The 20547-nt window shown below is 44.5% G+C and overlaps 1 protein-coding gene across 13 annotated transcripts in view; it reads left to right on the forward strand.

Annotated features, from left to right (window-relative positions):
* Positions 1–20547, forward strand: part of PKNOX2 (PBX/knotted 1 homeobox 2) — a 318577-nt gene that overhangs the window by 18613 nt on the left and 279417 nt on the right. For 9 of the 13 annotated variants that reach the window (XR_007156113.1, XM_047876879.1, XM_047876872.1 and 6 more), the window contains one exon: positions 16808–16909. The exons of 2 other annotated variants lie outside the window; for them this stretch is intronic. The gene's annotated coding sequence lies outside the window, so the exon portion shown is untranslated. Of the gene's footprint in view, positions 1–8381; positions 8838–12088; positions 12314–16807; positions 16910–20547 lie in introns of those variants that run through there. 2 more of the 13 variants (XM_047876880.1, XM_047876878.1) reach the window with 2 other exon arrangements.

The following is a 20547-nucleotide window of genomic DNA, read 5'->3' on the forward strand; positions in this document are numbered from 1 at the left end:
TGGGGACAGAGAGAGACAGAGCATGAACGGGGGAGGGGCAGAGAGAGAGGGAGACACAGAATCGGAAACAGGCTCCAGGCTCTGAGCCATCAGCCCAGAGCCCAACGCGGGGCTCGAACTCACGGACCGCGAGATCGTGACCTGGCTGAAGTCGGACGCTTAACCGACTGCGCCACCCAGGCGTCCCCCGAAAAATTTTTTTAATGATACCCTAAAGCTCAGATTCTGTGTATGTGTGTGGGGGGGCGGGGGTTTACTTAATCTTGGTGACTAGTGGGCCTTATGGCAGTCATTAGGCAGGGACTGGCCATTTATTTGGAATCCCCCAAATCTTAGTGTTGATTAGTTTTTTCTCTTGAGCTGGTAAGTTTCCCAAGAAACAAATTCTCTAGTCTTCTGCCTGAGGAGGTGAGTATAAGCCTGGCTGCTGGCATTCCAGGAGCCGAGCCCGGGAAGGGGACCATAGGATCTCACCATTTAGTGTGGAATCTTTCCCTCAACTCCTCTGCTTTCAGAATGTACTTCACTTCACCTTTTGCTGTGACTATTGCCCCTCATGTGGACCTCCTCCAATCCAGTCTCTCCTGGGATGTCCTGTCGCCACTGGGGATTTGGGGGACTGGTGTTGGGCAGTCACCTGCCTGCCCATTTCCTTGGCCTTCATAGACACCTGGTGCTTCTGGCTCCAAGTCAGATTTTGTTGACATCTCCCCTCTGCTGTTGTTTCCTCTTCCATAGACTTTGTGGATTCATGTCCTTTTGATTCATGCACTGTCATTTTAGTTACATTTCATGAGGGGGTACAGATAAAAAGCAGGCCTAATGTACCATGTTTAACCAGAATCCTAATTGCTTTTGATTGAGTGATTCTATCAGCCTCATGCTCAGCTGTTTTAACTTTGTTTCTACTTTGACCCAATCTATACATTTCTGCCAAATTCATCTTCCTAGAGCATGGCTCTAATTATAGAACTGCTCAAAAATCCTTCACTGCTTCCTCATTTTACTGTAGAATCTTAATATTAGAAAAGACTCTGCAAGTCCCCTGCTCCCTGCTTGATGCACAAATCCTCTGTCAGAGCTTCTCCAGTGAAGAGATGCGTCGTCTTCACTGGGTCATCCGCTCTATTATTGCACAGATCCATTTGTTAGAAAGTCCTTTCCTATCTATATAGAACTGAAATGCCACTCCAGAAACTTCCAGGTTTTGACCCAAATTCTGACCGGTGTATCCTCAAACTGAAAGCCAGATCTCTCTTCCACATGATAGCACTTTGTATATTGAATTATTTTTATTTGTTTGTGTGTTTGTTTTGAGAGAGACAGAGATAAAACGAGTAGAGAGGGACAGAGAGAGAGGGAGAAAAAGAGAGAATTCCAAGCAGGCTCTGCACTGCCAGCACAGAGCCTGATGTGGGGCTTGAACCCATGAAGCGGGGAGATCATGACCTGAGTTGAAACCAAGAATGAGATGCTTAACCACCTGAGCCACCCAGGCGCCCCTGTATGATTGAATTATTGCCACCATGTGCTCCCAGATCTTCTTTTACTCTAGTTAAAAACCCCCGATTCTTAGGGCACCTGGGTGGCTCAGTCAGTTAAGCATCTGACTTCAGCTCAGGTCATGATCTCAAGGTTCGTGAGTTCAAGCCCTGCATCGGGCCCTGTGCTGACAGCGGGGAGCCTAGAGCCTGCTTTGGATTCTGTGTCTCCCCCTCTCTCTGCCCCTCCCTCGCTCACACTCTGTCTCTGTCTCTCTCTCAAGAATAAAAAAATATTAAAAAAAATTTTTTTTTAAATCCCTAACTCCTTGGACCATTTCTTATATGACACCACCTATTGAATAATGTCCCTAATTCCAAACTCGTGCAAAGGACCTTCTGTGATGTGACTCCAACCTCCTGTTGCAATGTCATCTCTTGTCTCCTGCTTTTGCCACACATGCCAGGTACACAACTTGCCTTTTCTCTTCTCACCTCCTGTTCTTTACCTGGGATACTCTCCTTCTTCCCATTTTGTTGAAATCATCTCCATCCAAAGATTAGGGCCAATACACTCCAAACTGTTAAAGGAGTTACTTTTGGGGGATGGAATGAGATGGGTCAAAGAGGAGTCATGATTTCTTACTTCATACAGTTTTTTTCAAAAGCAGTATGATTATTTATCATCTTTAAGAGATGTTATTCAGTGTATTGAATGCATTACATTATATTCAAATGCATTAAGTTCCTTAAAACTAGTTTTAAAAGTATATGAACAAATTTTATCCATCAATTTTAAGCTGTTTTAAAAGTTATGTGGTTTAGGAAAACTTTGATTCTTCCTTCTAATGTGACTTTTACCCTACTCTGAACCATCTGAGCATTTGGGGGTAACTTTTTTATTGCCCTTTCCATATTACCCTCTACTTCATAGATATTGGTCAGACAGTCACCTCTATGCAGACCAAGGACTGCATCTTACTCATTTTGGAAGTCCCTGCCTTCCAAACATATTTACATGCTATGTAGTAGGAGCTCAGTATATTTTATGGAAAGGGTAGATTGGTGAATTCACATTATAATTTACTTATGCTCCTTCAAACATAGTTCCCTATTTTTCTTTGAATGGGAAGGGAGAAAACTCTGGGTACTTCAGCCTCCGGTCAGCCACGGAGTGGCCTTCCTGAACATTCCACAGACTCTTCCCAGGGCACACACAATTGTATCGGTTTTGCTTTCTTTGTAGCCACATGAGGCTTCAGTGTCTGCGTGTGTGAAAGCTAACCCAGCTAATCCCTGTAGACTCTGAAAAGGGCAAAGGACTCTGGAGATGGGGATGGGGGGGAGGCGGAAGGCGGGAGTGGGGGCGAGGGTTGTGGAGAGGAGATGGGCTGGGTCAAGTCCCAAGGAAGGGAACCAGTTTCTGTTACAGAAATATCAAGTAGGAGAGTCAGAGGAGGGGAGAGGCAGGCAAGATGGGAAGCAGAAGTCAGTGTGGCATTTGGCTCAGAGACAGACAAAGCTGCTCCCCCAGAGGTAAGTAACCCCCTCCCGCAAGTGCCATAAAGATCTCTTGCTCCATCTGGTGCTGGAGTGAATGGAAAGAATAGAATCTGTATCTCTGTGAAATCTTGGGCTGTTCTATGCCTGAGGTGGAAACACACTCTCTGTCTCTGTCTGCCTCTCTGTCTCTGTCTCTGTCTCTCACACCCACACCACCACACATATACTACACCCCCTTACTTCCACCTTCCCATGCTAAGTGTGATGTAACTATCTCTCCTAGAGCCTCGCAACCATGATGGACTTGAGCCAAAGGGAATCCCTGACTTCCTGATTCTTGAGGTTGCCCCTAGTTACAAGGGTTGGGGAAACAGAAGTCATTGCCCATTTGTCTCCCTTTTTCTGAGTCCGCTCCTTGCTCACCACTGGCCCACAGGCAGAAGATTAACTGGTGTTTAGTTACAGAGCACTGTGAATAAGGGAGGAGGCAGCTTGCCTACTGTCCACAGACAGTTGGTATGTTTTCAATTTTATGTTTTGCATTTTGGACTTTGGGTGCACAAAGTTGAGTGGATCGTGCTCCTCAGTTCACGGTGTGATACCATCACTAGTCCTATGAGACCTCGCTTAGGCTCACTGAATTCTTATTTTCCTCTTTCTTTCCCAGCTGCATTTCTCTTCCCTTTTCCTCAGTAACTGCTCCCACCCTTGATTATTTCATGTATTCCTTAGACAGAGCTCTTGGAAGGAAGAAAGTTCCAAGATGGGGGCCTATGTGCAGGTCCATTCAGGAGGGCCCTCGGGAGACACAGACATAGGAGGTGAGAACTGCAGGGAGGAACCGAAGGTGAAGTTGGTCCCCTCTGTGCAACTGAGGCCACAACTGAGATCCTGGAAACTATGCACCTGACGTGGCCCTTTAGAGTTTTCCCAAACAAGGCAGGAGGGACCAGGCCTTGTACATCCTTGCATCAGCCACCATTGACCACTTCCCCTGGAAGGGGCATAGGCTTCAGCGAGGCAGTTCCCCTGATGGATGCAGCCTTGAGCCTCAGCACTAATACTCGTAGCAGTTGTGGAGGAGTAGGTGCACTGGCCCTGAAGAGGGGTATGGGTGGAGCACCTCAATATCCACTGTAGCGTGTAACCTTCTAATCCACCTTCCATAAGTTTATCTGTCTGCATGGTCCTTGAAACATATGTGGTGTTGCTTTGTGTCTTTTAAAAACATACATAAGTTGTCTTGTGCTATAAATCTCTCCTCTCCCCAACCCCCCATCCCAACTCTGTTTTGGAGACCTATCCATGTTGCCTTATGTGGATCTATTTCGTTCCTTCTTACCACTGCATGGTGTTTCGTCATTTGTAGTTATCATTACTTACCTGTCCGGTTCCTTGCCGGTGGATACCCAGATTGCCACCATCGGCTTCCACCATTTTGCTTCCACCATCAGCAAGATGATGGACATTGCGTGCTTCTGTGTGAGATTTTTTCCAGGGTGTGTGTACCCACAGTGCCAGTGCTGGGTCACAGGCTCTGAGTATTCTTCACTTTGGTAAGCCCTACCAATCTTCTCTCTAAGAGAACTGGACCAGTTTTCCCATTTATTAGCCTGCTTGTTTCTCCACATCCTTGTCACCACCTGGTATTATCTGACTTTCTATTTTTTGTTAGTTTATTATATGTAAAGTGGTATCTTATTTTTTTGTGTGTTTTTCATATCATTTGTGAAATTAAATATTACTTCAAAGATTTGTTTGACCTTAGGATTTCTCCTTCTATGAACTACTTATTTACCTACTTTGTTCATTTTTCTATTGTTTCTTCTTTTTTACTAAGCATTTTCTTACTGATCGTTTATTGGTACAAATGTCTTCTTCCAGGTACTTCTCATCTATATGCTAACTCAGTTGATGGTATACTTCACCAAACAGAAATCTTTAACTTTGATATAAAATCCATCCATTTTTCTCCTTATGGTGTTGCTTTTGCACCTTGTTCACAAAATCTTTTCCCACCTCAAGGTCACAATATACGATCATGTATTTTCTTCTATTATTTATGATTTTACCTTTTCACATTCAGGGATTGAATCCACGTAGAGTTTATTTTCTTATTCATTAAAGAGATAGAGATTCAAATTTATTTTACCATTTATGAGATAAGTCTTCTCTTGCCCTTTGATTTATGATGACAGATTTATCATATGCAAGTTTTCATGTACCTGTCAGCCTGCTTCTGGACCCACTCTTCCATTCCACTGGCCTGCTTCTCTCTTTCTGTGCCAGTACCACATTGTTCTAATAATGCTGGCTTTGTAGTATTTCTCAATTTCTAGTATGATGCGTTTCTTCTTTCTGCTGTTTTCAAAAAGCCATCTTACCATTAGTGGACCCTTGTTCTTCTTTGTAAATTTTAGAATGTTTGACAGATACTCTTCCACCCCTGTCTCCTGGCCAAATGTACTTAGATTTTGATTGGAATGGATTCAATTTACAGGTTAATTTAGGGACAACTGACGTTGTAGAGAGTTAACTCATCCTTTCCAGGGTATGATACGTTCCTGCATTCATTTGGATCTTCTTTTTATGTGTTTTAAAAGGGTTTAAATGTTTTCTCCAAGTCTTTTGTTTTTTTTTAATGTTTGTTTTTGAGAGAGAGCGAGAGACAAAGTGCAAGTGAGGGAGGAGTAGAGAGAGAGAGGGAGGTAGAATCCGAAGCAGGTTCCAATCTCTGAGCTGTCAGCACAGAGCCTGTTGAGGGGCTTGAACTCACGGACTGTGAGATCTTGACCTGAGCTGAAGTCAGCCACTTAACATACTGAGCCACCCAGGTGCCCCTGCTCAGTTCTTTTTTTATGCGGTTCACCTAGAGCCATGGGCCCCGCTGTTCTGGATTCAAATTTCTGTGAAACCTTGGTTTGTTGAAAACACCATAGTGCCTTTTGGGCTGCGCTTGCCACAGATGTAGTAAGTATTGGGTCTGCCCTTTCAAGCTTGAGTCCTTCATAAGGAGAGGCAATGAGTACATCTTCTTAAACCCTCTTATTGAATCCAGTGTGCACTGTGGTGAAATTAACTTCTTGCACGATATGATCAAGTGATCCTCATGGACAGAATTAATCATTTCTTGATTTTTGAGGAGGGTGGGAGGAATCTTTTTAAAAATGCCCAGATATTCCTCTTTGGGGAGGAGGTATGAAGAGGAAAATAAATACTGAAGAATTCAATTTTGCTCTCTGAAGGCCCCGTCTCTGACAAGTAGTTAATCTATTTGTTGACACCATGAGAGGAGAATATCCAGCAGGGAGAAAATTAAAAAACACTCAGCACCAGTTGCTGCCCTGATGAATCTCATCCAATTATTTAACAGGACACTGCTGGGTATGCTTCTTTTATTATTATTGTTTTAATTTTATTTTATTCTCTATTGCTGATTACACCATTGTAAAACTTTTTTGGATTAAAAGAAATCCTCCTTTGAGTCTCTCCTTTTTCATTTGGCACTGATTTTTTTTTTTTCCTTCTGTGTTCATCACTGAGTTCAAAACCAGTGTAGGGTTGTTATTGATTTACACATTTATTTACTTTCCTCCTGGAATGCAGCATCTGAAAGGTTAAATTCTGAAAAGGACTTTAAAAAATATCAGTTGTGCTAGGAGATGTGTAGGTGAGAGCAGAAAAATAGTGTAGAATTGTGTAAACTTTAAAGTACTTAGAAAAAGTGTTGGTTGCAGGCTTCTTTTGTTGAAAGTGTCCCCCCCCCCCTTTTTTTTTTCAACATGAAGGACCGGGGCAAGATGCCTGTGGAGGAAATTCTTTATCAGTTTAGACTTGGCCAGCCTCTGGGGTTCCAGTGGGTGCAGAAGAGAAATTCCCCACCACCTCCCACCCTGAGACTTGCTCATGTCTTGCCCTGATCCCGCTTCTATCTTAAAGTCATTGGTCGGGAAAAGAGGATTTGGTCATTCTCTTCACTTAGCCCAGGGTCTCTGAAAATGAACATGCTTGTCACAACCCCATCCAAGACTGGAAGGTACTGGTCTGACTCTGGCCTTCTGGCGTGTTTTAGTTCTAGGAGGACTTTGACCTCTTAGTTTGTGCCAGTCCCCATCCTCATTTACCTTGTGACATTCCCTTGTGGCCACCACTCCAACCCCTCTGGCCCTAGGGAGGGGTGGCAGATAGAACACAGGACAACCAGTCAACTTTGAATTTTGGATAAACAGTGAATGATTCTGGTATGAATTCTCTCCTCTCTACCACACAGGCCCAGGGTTTGTGTGTCCCTCTCACTCCCTTTGCCCTTTGGGCTTCTAACCCATAGCAGCCTTGGATTCCTTACTTTTTTCAGTGTCCTGATCTCTAGGTGTAAAGCCGGGCTCTCCTCTGCTGAGGACAGCTGCAGACATTTCCTGGCCAAGGCAAGCATGCAAGTGGGGGTCCCGGCCAAGCACCACGTCCCCCAAGTCCTATCACCACATCGTTCCGCACTGTGAGGAGCCTTGTGGTCAGTGTCTCCGCTCCCAAGATCTGCCCGCACCCTCTGGGCAGGGGCATACCCCCCACTCCACCTCCAGTCTCACCCAAACAGCCGTCCTTGCCTGCCTGGGTATGTGGAACGTGACCTGCAAGGGGGAGCAAGGCTCTTGCCCAACGGCCCTGGGGAGGGTGCACCTGGAGGAGTGCCAGTGTGAGCCTTTCTAATGCACAGGGTCAGGCAGAAGCCTGGCAGTGGGTCTCAGGGTGGCATTGCCCCTGCCACAGTTCCGGAGAACTTGTGTGGTCATCCTCTTGGCCTTGTGGCTCGTACTTGCTAGATTTCTTCATCCTTCCTCAGGAGGTTCTCTGAAGACCAAGGTGTCTGACTGGTTCTCCTTGCTTCTGCCTGCACCCCTGCCCCTCCTTGCCACCCTACCTCTGTCTCTGCTGCCTTCCGTTTCCTTTCCCTTGCACACACAAATCATCAGACTGCTTCTGGTTTGGGGGGTGGGAAGTCACCAAATTTCCTTTAACAGGATCTTGACAGCTCACTTTTAATTCAGTGCGTTATTGGGGTGGGGGGTGGCAGGTAGGATGGAGAAGTGAGTGGGGCAGGTTTTGTTGTTTTGGAGAGAATTTAGCCAGTCTTTCTGCCCCCATCCCCCTCCATCCCCTGCTTTGGGCTGAATTCAGCTAGTTATTTTCCAATTCGGTTGTGTGTGTAGACACGCCCACAGCTTCTTTGATTCCCCTCCTTTCCTCCTAATAGACAAACTGCTGCCAAGCTTCCAGCTTCTCTCTCCATGGTGACCAAGCCCCTCATTTCCATTTCGGCTCAGCCTCTACCTCCCCGGCACCCCACCCCCTCCTCCATGGGAATCAGGCTGTTTCCTTTCTCTGGTTCTACTCTGCTCCTCTTGTACTTCTTTTCCTTTCTGGGGATTCTCCCCTATGCGGAAGGAACAAATGTCAACATGTCCTTGGCTCCTTCCTTTTCTCCTTTATCTGCCCTCTTCCTTCTTTCTGCCCCTTTACTTGGGTGACTCCTAAACCTTTGCTTTTCTTAGCTCTTTAAACACATTCCTTTCATCACCCCCTCAACTTCCCTTTCTTGCTTCAGCCTCTGGCTGAAGGATGCAGAGGTGCAGAGAAGGGAGGCAGAGGAAGGGGGGCTGGCCTCCCTTTCCTGTCTCAGGCTCTGCCTGGGCTCTGGGATTTCTCTTGGGGCAAGGTGAGGCTGCACCCCCACCTCTCTGCCCATCTCCCACTGCCAGGGTGGCCCAGGCCCTCAGAGGTGTGCACAACAGTCCCTGGAATCTGCTGCTGCTTGAACCTTCTCCGATGCCCCGGCCGGTCCTTCTCTGCTGGCAGGTAGGTTTCGTGTGCAGGTGAGCAGGACCAAGTTAGGCAGCTGGCCACTACACCTCGTCTGCCTTTGGGGGCCCCACTCATGCCGTGGGCATAGGGCCCACTGACAGGTTTTAGGTACAAGGATAGAACAGATATAGGTCTCACTGAAATTCCCTTCACAGACTCCCCCTGTCCCGAGGGCTTCCTACTCTTATCATTGATCGCAACTGTCTAAGGACACCTGTCCCTTACACACTTTTTCTGGTCTCATCCTTTGCTGCATACAGGCATTCTTACCCCGATTATCTTACTTGGCCCTCGTAATAATCGGGTGATTCTGATTTTGCAGACAGGGAAACCGAGTCTCAGAGAAATTAAACATATTAATCAACATTGGAACACTGGGACAAAGACGTACCCCGTGAAGCTGAGACAAGAACCCAGCTTGTCACGCTCCTAGCTCGCTATGCCTTTTCTTCAGCAGTCTGTGAAAGGCAGCAGGGGAGAAGGCTGCACACTGCAGCATGAGTGAGGCAAAGGTGTTAATAGGAGGGGTGAGTAGCAGTTTTCTCCCCTCTGCCACATCCCCCCATGTCCAATTTACATTGTTATACAACGCCAGCTTAACCCCGTTCTTGTTAATGCTTCTTTATGGATGTTTTGGTTATGTCTGCCCCATATGTGCGTCTGATTTTTTTTTCCTGGACTCTGAACTTCTTGTGGGCACTTTGGGCTGCGTGACTCTCCCTGGGGAGGGGAGCAGCACAGGCTTCCTGCCTTAGGTCCTCAGCTTGTCTGACTTAGGGCCCAGCCAGGGGCGTGGGAAAACAGTACTGGCCCCGCCTAACTGGGGCATGTAGCAACCCAACTTACTTCTTTCTCACTTTCCCATCTTCCTGTTCCACCCCAGCCAGGCTTCCCAGCCTGCTCGTTAGCCTCCATGAGAAATTAAAGTCCCAATAATCAAATCAACCCTTGTAAATTCCCTAGAAGCAGCTCCAGAGCACCAAGGAGCCAGCAAAGCCCAGACCCAAATCCATGTCAAATTTCATAGATATAATTTAAGTAGGGATCAAAAACCACACTAACCTAGTAACTAAGGCTGCTCAAAATGCAGAGTTTATAGTCCATCTGCCTCTCTGCTTCAGGGAGTCTGTATTAAATTTATTGCAAAGTAAAACAAATAAACCCAGGCAAAGGCAGGATGGAAATCTGCATACTCGTCAGAGAATTAGCAGCCCTCTCGGGTTAGGAAGGCTGCTTCTCAATTTGCATCTCTAAGGAGTTGTGACTGGGCTGGGGGCTGGGAGGCTTGGGCAGCATCCGGGCTCGCGGCAGGCCTGCCCCCTGCTGGCAGATTGTTGAACTGCATCCCTGCGACCTTCGTGGTGGACGTTTGCAGGGCTCCTGGCGGCCAGCTGAAAAGAGAATCTGAAGCTGAAAGAAATGTTGGGGAGGTGTGGCGTTGGAAGAGTGGGTAGCAGAGAGAGGAGAGGGAAGGACATTACGAGAAAGATATCCTTACTTTTAAATATAAGACTTGGGGGTGGGGATGGCTCAATCAGTTAAGCATCCAACTCTTGATTTCAGCTGAGGTCATGAACTCCTGGTTGGGTTCCTGGGATTGAGCTTTGCATGGGTCTCTGTGCTGACATCACCAGGCTGCTTGAGATTCTCTCTCCCTCTCTCTCTACCCGTCCCCTGCGTGAGTGCTCTCTTTCTCTCTCCCTCTAAACAAACAAACAAACAAACAAACAAACAAATAAACAAACATTTAAAAAAAAAGCCTTGGGGATGGGGAAGCTGGGAACTTGAGAGTGCAAGGGTGATGGAGGTGGACATTTAGAGTTGTCTCTTCAGTAATACAAGCCGGAAATCATGGTGACTTTCTAGACTCCTCTCCATCTTCTTTTCCATTTGCCTTGCTCTCCACACAAACCATGAATCACAAAGCCCAGAAAATTGGGGTGGAGGTGGCTGGGGTTCTTGCAAGGTACTGTTGGCCCTTGACTGGTTGTTTGAACCCAGTAAAGCTGTGCCTCGGTTCCAGGGCAGGGGCTAGGGCCGGGCCACACTTGCAGGGCCATGAGAGGAAATGCTCCCATAACGTTTGGTTTGCCTCACCCCAGGCCTGGCCCCACTTTGCCATCTGTGGATAAAGGGGTGGGGCCAGGTGACCTCTAAGCCTCCTTTCAGTGTGAATGTTCTCTAATTCTATGACTCTGTTCCAGGAATTTGGGGATCTGCTACATACATACTTTCCAGGGAAGCTCCGTGGAGCCCAGCTCCTCTCTTACGATATTCCTATCATCCTTCATGGCTGGCTCAAAGGGGACCTTCTTCAAAGCAATGCCCTACCTGCCTGTTTTAGGCAGAGATAGGCTGTCCTCCTTTTAATGCTTTATAGATAGATGGGCATATATGGATATATATAATCACACTGTAATAATGTGTTGAATTTATTTATATATCAACTCCACCCCCTCGAATGTAAAGTCCTTCTTAGATGAATATAAAGCTTCTCAGATGAGGGCAAGGGGAAGGTGCTGGTGAGGTTCATGGCCATTCTCAGTACCCACCTGCTCCTCTTTCCCACTTTCCCAGCCCAATGCCTGAAACAGAATAGGTTCCCAATAAGCATTTGTTAAATGGCTGGGAGAATGAGTGAACAAATGAATGAAGTGGCACAAAATGATGAAGGTTTGGTTGTATGGTTTACCCAGAAACCAGAGTGTTACTGCAACTTCCTACTTCTCTCCAGCTCTCTCTCTTCCTTCTTCTTCAACAACTCCATGGTAGTTCTATTTAGTCTACTTCCTGAGTCACTCCCCAAGCCAGCTGCTGCTTCTTCATTCCCTCAAGAGGTTAAGAGCATAGACTCTGGAATCAGAAGGACCCCCAGACTTCAACTGCCCTTGGGAACCTGACTGACCTCAGTTTCTCGGTCTTTTTTTTTTTTTTTTTTTTTTTTTGCCCCAAAGACAATAGAGCCTAGTAGTCGTTAAAAGTATGGACACCGGAGCCAAACTGCCCTGGTTTTAATCTTGGCTTCTCCATTTAGCTGAGTGGCCCCAGGCAAGTGCCTTAATCTCTCTGTGCTCAGTTTCCTTATCCATAAACTGGAGTTAACAGAATCTACTTCATAGGGTTGTTGTGATGATTAAAAAAGCTAATATACATAAAGCCCTTAAAACAGGGCCTGGTGTGTGGTTGGCATTAGCTAACTCAATAAGTACTAGCAATTATTAACAAAAAGCAGAGGAATTTTGCAGAACTGAAGGCAAGTACCTGAAGAAGAGGCTGTCCCAGAAGATGCTTCAAAAGGCAAGGAGGAAGCTTGTGGATAAAGAAACGAAGCATTTCCACAAGGAACATATGCAAACACACAGAGATTTCACTGGGTGGCAAGAAAAGCTATTACTCTGTGCCTGCAGAACCCGTGTTGGCATCTTTTCAGAATTGGACGTGTCAATGGCATGAGTCCAAAGTTGCAATAGGTATGGCAGCTCCTTGGCCTTTGAGATCTTTGGGGATGGGGCACGTGGGTGACCTGGGTCCAACTCTTTTTTTTTTTTTTTTTTAAGGTTTTAAAGTTTATTTATTTATTTTGAGAGAGAGAGAGAGAGAGTGAGAGCAGGGAAGGGCAGAGAGAGAGGGGGAGAGAGAGAATCCCAAACAGTCTCTGCGCTGTCAGCACAAAGCCCAGTGTGGAGCTCGATTTCACGAACCACGAGATCATGACCTGAGCTGAAACCAAGAGTCAGATGCCCAGCTGACTGAGCCACTCAGGTGCCCCAAAGAGTCCTCCTCTTGATATCAGCTCAGGTCTTGATCTCAAGGTTGTGACTTCAAACCCTGCATTGGACTCTATGCTTGTGTGGAGCCTACTTTTTTTGGGGGGGGGGGGGCAGCGATCTTCAGGGACATGTTTGTTTATGAAACCTCCCCCAATTGGCTCCCCTTACCTCCTCAGCCCCACTCTTGCTATACTCTTCCTCTGATACTTCAGGCTCCATCCACAAAGAAGTGTGTTTGGCTCCCCCAACTGAACTTACTCCTCTTACCTGCAGGTCTTCACACACGTGAGTGTCCTGTCCCAAGAACTGCCCACCACCTCACGCCTTTCCCCTGCCGGTTCTCCTGACCTTTTCGGTGGCAGGTCCTCTGCAAAACCTTCCCTCGTCCCCTAGACTGGGCAAGGCACTCCAGCCTGTGCTCCCTTGGCATAGTACTGTGCCTTTCCCTCCTCCCCTGACGTATTAGTCTCCTCCAGCTGCTGCAACAAAATACTACAGGCTTGGTGACTTAAACAGCAGAACTTCATTTTTTCACGGTTCTGGAGGCTGGCAAGTCCGAGATCAAGGTGTCAGATGGGTTGGTTTCTGGTGCAGCATGCCTTCCTGGCTTGCAGTTGGCCATCTTCTCACAGCGCCCTCCCATGGCATCCTCTCTGTGTGTGCATGGAGAGAGAGAGATCGCCGGTGTCTCTTCCTCTTCTCAGAAGGACACTAGTCCTGTCAGCCTGTAAACTTTAAGGGGACGCAATTCAGTCCATAACATCAGTTCCATGAGGGCAGGACCTTCTCTACTGTTTATTTATATTTCTTAGCTTAGCCCTCACCCCATCTCCTTGTGATTCTCTGTAATGTCTATAGGACCCATTCCTAGCAAGGACTCAATATATATTTGTTGAGTGAATGAGTGAAAGAATTTGTCAATTACTGGTAATGACAGTAGGAGCTTTAAGAAACAGATATCCAGATACGATCTAATGGAGGCCTCAGCAGGAAGATCCTTGCTGGTTAGTGGCAGAATGAGGACCAGAAATCAGAGTCTCTCTACTCCCTTCTACTCTGAGTCCAGGACTCTTCACCTGGAAAAAGAACTGTAAAGGAGCTGGGTAAAACTGATCTTTTTTAAATCCTTGCCTGGAGTTGCAAAGAATCTGGTCTTTCACTGACAAGCAAAAATTTTCCTTCACCTTGTCTCTCCTGCCACATTGACAGGCTATCCTAATAATGCACGAAAGCATTTGAAATGCCTTTCGTCCTTCCCCTCTGTCTGGTTAGGGGCCGCAGAGGTTGGTCTGGGTTTGGCCAGCAACTTCCTTAGCACAGGTTTTGACTGGAAACCAACAACCCAGGGTGTGTGGCTCTTCGGATTCCTGCTTCTCTGCTAATGGATTTTGTTAACTGTTTGTCATTTGCTTATGCAAATCTACCTCTTTCTGCATTAAAATGAACCCAATTATAAAGTGAAATTTCACAATTAAACCACTTAGTGAAGGACATTAAGCGACCAGAAGGAATTGATTTGTAAAAATTTCAGCGATAATTACAAAATGTTTCTGAAATGTGACGAAGTTCTAGGTTTTTCTTTAAACAAACATATGTACGTGCACATTTTCATATATATATACCGCACAGACACATGCACATATTTTCACACACCTGGTTTCCATCTTCTCACCATGGGACTTGTTCTTGCTCCTTCTCTGGGTCTAAATTTTCCCCAAATAGAGGAAATTCCACCAGCCATCAGATCATGTCTGCAAAGTTCTTGGAAACCTTCCAAAAGAAATGGCCATTGGGCTGAGGAAACAGGGGTGGGCAGGAAAATAGAAGAAGGTGTAATGGTTTTAATAAAGTCTCTTTGCCACCTTGGTGATTGATATATCTTGGCATTTGCTTCCCTGCTCTGATGTAATCAATAGCAGTTATAGACCGAGGAGCAGGAAAGATTGAGGATGTGGGATGGGACAGTATTGATTGGTTTTTATAAGAAAGAGCCCTGCTTGCTGATTGCAGTGCTCTGGCTACTAGAAACTGGACCTTGCTGTATCAGGGCTCGGTTACCTTTCCTGACACTCATCCAGGCAAGGGGACATGCAGTCCAGAAACTTGGAAATGGATAAGGACAGATGATATACACCTGAAAAATTACCCTTCCTGGTGTTTGAGGAACACCACTCACTACACCCACGATCAGAGGGTGGGAGTCACAGACTCCTAGGCTGGTGCAGGTACAGGTGGGAAGGGTCTTTAAGGGTGAGGGAGTGATGGTATGCTTATGGTTCCAGGCTACATCTATATCCAAGAATGATCCCGACTCATTTGGTAGCATGCTCCACCCCCAGGCAATATAATGCAGAGGGGACTTTAGAACAGACTCTGGAGCCTGATTGCCTGGGCTCAAAGCCTAGCCCCGCCAGTCAGTGTGTGACCTTGGGCAGGTTAATCAACCTTTCTGTACTTTTGATTCCCCCATCAGTAAAATGGAGATAGTAATAGTACCCATTGCCTCTGGTTGCTATGATTGTTATGAGTTAATATATGTAAAGAACTCAGAACAGTCCTGGCATACAGTGAATGATATGTACATGTTGTTATTGTCTGGTGGTGGTGGGTACGTGGGCTGACATCTGTGGTTTATGGGTGGAAACTTAAGAGTACAAATTTCTCTAATCAAACAGGATCATCACAATATTTGCTTTCTACTGTTGAGAACACAGGGCTTAGGACCCAGTAGCTGTTAAATAATTCTCTTAGTACATCAGCCCATGAGCTACAGGATTTCTCAACCCTTTCTTAGATTTTTTTTTTCCTAAAAACTTAAAAAAAAAAAAAGTATGACTAGGTCCAGATACAGAGCAATAGGGCTGCATTGGATTGGTAATGATAGCTTCAATAACCCAAGGAGTTCAGCCAAGACACATATTTATTCATTCCACAAACAACAAACTCTCACTATGTGTGGGATGGCTTCTACTTATGTGATGATTTCCATTTGTGAACCAGAACTCAGAGTGGGGACATTCGGATGTATAATCACCCCTCTGTAATGTCGTGATAAGTAGCTTTCGTGTAATGGATTCTCCTCTGTCTAGAACAATGTGCTCAAAACAGAAAATGGTTTGTTTTAAAGAAAACATTTGCCACTTAACATGTTTGTTGAAAACACATTCATTTCAGAAGTGTAATTTTATTTTCTTTTATTGTCATCATCGAATTTTCGGTTTTTAGAAATTCATTTTAGCCTGCGATGTGACTTTGGGGCTTATTTCCTTCTCAATTGTAGAACTGGGTACCGTAATAGAAGTCGGCAGATTGGCAAGCAGGTCCTAAGGAAACCAGGTTGAGGTGTTCTATGACAGACTCCCAAAAGGTTAAAACTGAAAAGGATCCTAGAGATCCTCTACCTCATCACCTTCATTTTATTTATTTTTTTTAAGTTTATTTATTTATTTTGAGAAAGAGAGCAAGCATGAGCAGGGGAGGGTCAGAGAGAGAGGGAGGGAGAGAGAGAGAGAGAGAGAGAGAGAGAGAGAGACAATCCCAAGCAAGCTCTGCACTGTCAGCGCAGAGCCCTATGTGGGGCTCGAACTAACACTAACGAACTGTGAGATCATGACCCGAGCCGAAACCAAGAGCTAGAAGCTTAACTGACTGAGCCACCCAGGTGCCCTCATCTCCTTCATTTTAAAGATGAGCCCAGAGGGGTGAAATGACTTTCAGAGTCTGACCTGAAACCCAAGTGTATCGGCTCCAAACTCAGTGCTGTTCCACATACCATGAGCTTGTTGGTACCCTTCCAGCTCTACGTTAAGCCCTTTTCATTTTTTTAGGCCCTTTTCAAATCTCCTTCTGTTCTCAGGTTGTATATGAGGCTAAGTTATTATTTGACAATTCTGTTCAAGTCAACGAAGATGCCTTGAATACTACTTTGGTGCCAAACACTGTGTTAGGTGCAGGATATAAAAATAAGATGTGGGTCCCACCAAGCAGATTGTCGTAGATGGTATTATTATACCCTATTGTTTACTGCCTCTCCCTGTGACAGGATTATGCTTATCTGTGCCATTGACATCAGACTTCATCATGTGACTGGCTTTGGCCAATGGAAATTAAGCAGAAGTGATATGTCACTTTTGAGCAGAGGCTTTCGGGAACATTTTGTGGTCCCACACACATTTTCTCTTTTCTTTCTGCCAGGAGAATGGCATGTCCAGAATAAGACCCACATAAAGAGAAAACATGGAGTGGAGCCAGAGCCACAGCCAATATATAACATGATGAGAGATAAACCTTTGTGTGGTGAGTGACTGAGATTCTGTGGTTGTTTATCCTGCAGCATAACTAGCACAAGCTGATGACTAGAGAGAGGATCACAGAGTAGCTGGAGAGACAGCTTATTTCCAACTGAATCACACGGGGTTGGATGCTTTGCTGGATGGAGACACAGATGATTCAGAAGTAGGCTGAAAGAGGGAACAAGTAACTCTTCAGAGAGGAGGCATCAGGAAGGACTTTCTAGGAGAGGTGATAGCCTAGAAGAGTTTTAAAGGTTGAAGAGAAGTTCACCTTGTTAGGGGCTTGGGAGGTTTGTTTCTTCTAATCAGAGAGACGAGCATGTCCAGACATGAACTATGATATGTTTGAGAATTGCCTGTAATGTCCACAACTGTGGGTCAGGATCGGAGTTCTTAATCTTTGAAGCCTATTGACCACTGGCCACTGTGTCAGGTCTCCATATATCCAAGGGATATATGCAGACACTGACATAAAAATGCTTCATTTATTTTGGCCAGAACTTTGGCCCCAGATTATCATCTGTTGTTATATCATGAGAAGCTACTAAGCTGGACTGTATGTGAGCCACAGAGACTCTTTTTCAAAAATTTAATTTTCATTTTAATCAAAGAATATATATGCATAGTTTGGAAATCAGCAGTTGCCTTGCTTCAGCCTTTCACATTCCCATGTTCCATTCTCCAAGGCAGTCAACCTCAACTCTTACAGCTCGTTTGTCATTTGTATATATTGCCATGTTTTTAAATAATATGCTTATATTACTATTTCTTGATTTATTAATTTTAGAAATTATATATTTTATACATGTTTTTAAAAACATTTTTAATGTATATATATTTTTGAGAGAGAGAAACAGAGTGCAAGTGGGGTAGGGGCAGAGAAAGAGGGAGACACAGAATCTGAAGCAGGCTCCAGGCCCTGAACCATCAGCACAGAGCCCAAGGCAGGGCTTGAACCCATTAACCATAAGATCATGACATGAACTGAAGTCGGACGCTTAGCTGACTGGGCCACCCATACGCCCCTCGAAATTATATATTGACTCTCTGTCATGGTAGATGAGAACTTAGTTTCCCCCAATGCCATCCCTGCATGTCCCCTTCATTCTATCTCTCCCAACATAAACTTTTTTTTTTTGTTAAATTGATGTTTAGTGTTTATATACTAATGATTATGCAAATATTATTTACTCCTGCATCAAGTAGTGCACTGTGATTATGTGTCCTCTTTTGTACAATTCTTTGTTTTTCCTGGAGTTAATAACTGCCTCCTTTTTTATTGATCTGATGTCCAAATGTGCTTATAATTATTTTTTTTCTAATGGTTCAACAACTCTACTACATACCTGGTAATACTATTTTGCATACACTCAAGCTCATCTGTCCCATTTTTCCCCTTACAGTTATCTAAGAACCTTTTGTTTCTCTGTTCCAATCTGGATTGGCTGATTTTAGAATTAGAATACTACATAACTTATTCTGAGGCTTCCCTTTACCATCATTTTGAATATTTCTTTTACTGCCTTCTTATGTTGGAGTCCCTATTTCCTGAATTCTCTGTCTTCTTTATTACATTATCACCTAACTAAATTGCTAACTTCCATTCTCCAATAACTTCTCTCTTTTTTAAAGATTTTATTTTTAAGTAATCTCTACACCTAATGTGGGGCTGAAACTTACAACCTTGAGATCAAGAGTCACATGCTCTACTGACTGAGCCAGCCTAGAGCCCCTCTCCAATAATTTCTTAAGAATGGGTACTTTAGAAGTCATTGTCTTGGGGCTCCTGGGTGGCTCAGTTGGTTAAGCATCTGACTTCAGCTCAGGTCATGATCTCGCAGTCTGTGAGTTTGAGCCCCACGTTGGGATCTGTGCTGACAGCTCAGAGCCTGGAGCCTGCTTCAGATTCTGTGTCTCCCTCTCTCTCTGCCCCTCACCTGCCCATGCTCTGTCTCTCTCTGTCTCAAAAATAAATAAAAACATTTTTAAAAATTTAAAAAAAAAGAAGTAATTGTCTTGAGTCATTGGCTATCTGGAAATATCTCTACACTACTCTGATGTGTGATTGATAATTTACTTGAGTACAGAATTCTAGATTTAAAAATATTTTCTTTCAGAATTTAGAAGGCATTTCTCTGTTGTCTTTTAACACGTAATGCTACTTTTGAAGAAGTTTAATAGTCTGATTCTTGTTTCCTTTACCTGTTTCTTTTTCTCCTTAGAAGATTGTAGGAATTTTTACTTATCCCTCCTGATTTAAAATCAGAATAACTGGCCACCTAAGTTGAGTAGGCAGCATGTCAGTCTCATAAAATCACAATGATGATGGTGGTGGGCTTTGGTAGATATCTTTTTTTCATTCTTTGTGCTGGGATAATTAGATTAATGTATTTTATTTCTCTCCTATTATTTAAGTCTCTCTTTTTTGTTTCCCTGTTTGGAAGTATTCCTCAACTTTGTCTTCTAAATCTTATGAGTTTTTGAAAAAAACTTTAGTTATATTTTTAATTTCAGAGAGGCTTTTTTCATTTAATTTTTTTTCTTTTTTATTGTAATCCCTTATTGTTTTTTGGATGCAACCTTTCCTCTTATCTTCTTGAATGGGTGTTATTGCCCTTTTTGAATTTTTTTTTTATTCCTCCTTGCAAAATCTCTATCGCGTCAGATCTTTTTTTCTGGTTATATCTATCTCCTTTTATCAAGTTTGAATCTTTCTTTAAGTATCTTCTGATTCTTGACTATTTATATTTAAGAAGGAGGCACTGAAAGTTGATTTTGGAAACTTATTATGTAAATGGTACAGTTTGTTAACTAGTGGACTTTACATAGGGTGATCAAGTGAAAAGTGAATCTTTTGGGGCACGTGGGTGATTCAGTCGGCTAAGCGTCCAGCTCCAGCTCAGGTCACAATCTCACAGTTCATGGGTTTGAGCCATTGGGCTCTGTGCTGATGGCTCAGAGCCTTGAGCCTGCTTCGGATTCTGTGTCCCCCTCTTTTTCTGCCCCTCGCCTACTTGCACTCTGTTTCTCTCTCTCAAAAATAAATAAGCATTAAAAAAAAAAAAAAGTAAGTAAGTCTTTTTATTGAGGGAACTTCAAATATCAGTAACTGGAGTTCTCTCTGTAGCTTTTCAGTTGTTCAAAGAATCTTCCAATCTATTGGTTAGTGGTGTGGGGGAGTTGCTAGCAAGGCCAGCGAAAGGGCTAAAGGTCACACAGTTTAGCATGCAGATCTCCCTTAATTCATTCACCCTCCACCATACTTGGTGTTCCCAACTCCAATATTGTTCTTATTCAGTTCCTCCAAAGAAAAGTCTCATTTGCTGGAGGGTAAAGAAATATAGCTTACTGGCTGTTTGGGGAGAGTGGAAACCCCTTTTATAAACAGAGCTCCTACCAATGCCCCCTGTCCATCTGGGTGTCTGGCCCCAGGACCATGGTGCTTAGAGCCTCGGAGGGCTGAACCTTTCAGGGCTCTGCAGAGTGAATCAGTCCCCACTGTAGGCCCTTGGCTTGTGACTTTACTCTTTCTGTGGATCCAATACCAATCTTCCCTCTTTGTTTTGTTTAAAAAACTAATTGTGGGGGCTCCTGGGTGGCTCAGTCGTTAAGTAACCTTCTCTTGATCTCGGCCCAGGTCAT

The sequence above is a fragment of the Prionailurus viverrinus genome, chromosome D1 (assembly GCF_022837055.1).
Source record: "Prionailurus viverrinus isolate Anna chromosome D1, UM_Priviv_1.0, whole genome shotgun sequence".
NCBI classification, from domain to species: Eukaryota; Metazoa; Chordata; class Mammalia; order Carnivora; family Felidae; genus Prionailurus; species Prionailurus viverrinus.